The sequence below is a fragment of the Brassica oleracea genome, chromosome C1 (genome assembly GCF_000695525.1).
Source record: "Brassica oleracea var. oleracea cultivar TO1000 chromosome C1, BOL, whole genome shotgun sequence".
Classification (NCBI taxonomy): domain Eukaryota; kingdom Viridiplantae; phylum Streptophyta; class Magnoliopsida; order Brassicales; family Brassicaceae; genus Brassica; species Brassica oleracea.
In genome coordinates, this window is record NC_027748.1 from 32459984 (window position 1) to 32461880 (window position 1897).

The following is a 1897-nucleotide window of genomic DNA, read 5'->3' on the forward strand; positions in this document are numbered from 1 at the left end:
CCACTCATTTACCAAATTAAGCACCATCTTTGTTATTTTATGTATTGTTGTTCACTATAAATACCATCACTCATCTCACTCTTTTGTACACCATAAACAAGAACAAGAGTAATTCATCAAAAAACCATTACATCTTCTTCTTCTTCCTTATAATAAACTCTCTCCCTTATACTAGTGTTATTTGCTTCCTACGGGTATCAAATTCTACTCTTATTTAAATTTCTCGATACTATAAATTATAAGTTATTTCTTAACAATAATAAAATATTTATCTCTTTTATACAATTGTAAAATCTCACATAAGGTGTGATTTCCGAGTAATAACTTATTCATCTTTATCAAAAATAATATTTAAATTATGAAATGAACAATACAACAAAAATAAAATAACTTTTTAACCCAAAAAGTTTTACGAAAAAAGAAGAAACAGGAAAAAGATGTTTTTGACTTATCTACTCTCTTTTTTGTCAACTTAACTTATCTACTCTAATATTTTGTTTTGTGTAAAAAACCAAAATTCGACTCATTTAAAAGTATTTTCCAACAAATTACACATCAGATTTATATAAAACATATAAATAGTAAAATAATATAATGTTATAAATTGTATCATAAAATAAATACTTTAGCTCATATTTTTTAACCAATCATAATATGATTCATTTTGTTTAACAATTATACTTTTGTGATTTTAATATTTTATAAAAACCAGAAAGAAAAATTATCTATCATGCAATTTATTTAATTGCAACAATTTTGAAGCGTAAGCTCCCAAAATTCTATATAAAATTATGTATAAAACGATGTTATAACTATTATTATAAAGTAGTGTTTTCTTCTCTCATGTGAAGACACGTCAGTGCCATGTCAATAAGTTGAGTGCTCTGGCCGTGACACGTGTCCCGCCATGCCAAAACTTTGTGTTTCATTAACTAAACTAGGGGTTTAGCCCCCGCGCAAGCGCAGAACTGGGTACGTTGTCGATGCATTGTGTTGTTTTGTGCATGTAATTGTATTGTTTGTTTTTTTGATAAAAGTTAATTTTGTCATGTTGTGTATAATTGTCTACGAATGGAAGATTGAAAGTTATACATGTTGATTAGGTAGATCTAACAATGACCATAGTATTCATTTCGTTGTTATTTTTTTTAATCTTATATTGATATAGATTTGATTGACCTCTAGCGTAAAAATGATCAAAGATAACCGTACTTTTGTAGTTGTTAAGTTACAGTTAAAATAGTGTAAGGAAAAATGTTTAAATTTTGATTTTAAAATTTTTAAATGTATATGTACAGTAAATAAAATAGTTTTCTTAGTTTACACGGATTTTATTGTGAAACTTCTCAAATGTAGTCTTTTTTGTAAAATTAAAGTAATAAGTGAAGATATTTATATATTTATATTGTTATATAACTATTTAGTATAGAGGTTTAGCAATTTTTTTAATAAAAATGGTTTTGTGGTTTTTAAAAAAAAATCAATTGCAGACCAAAAAAAGGAATTGGTATAGTTTTATGTTTCAAGAAAATAAACTGGGTTTAAATTGTTTAGGTTTGAAATTTGGTGGGGCTTGGAACATTAGTTTTCTCTGCTTCTAACTCAACCGTTAGGTCGTTTTATTTTTCATCGTCAGAAGAGCTTCTAGGTTTCCAGTTATTAATTCAACCCAATTCGTCCACCCCGCCAAAGGCATCTAGGAGCGTAGTCCCGCGCTTCCAAAATATATTTTTTCCAATATGGAACATTATTGTATCAAACATGAGTAAATGTATATAAACTGACCAAGGCTTTCGACTTATGGTTCCTTGCTGCAATTGTTTTAAGTGACTTTGCGCAATGGTTAATATGGTGTCATGAAATTATTGAAATACTTTAGATTTTGTATGAATGGTCA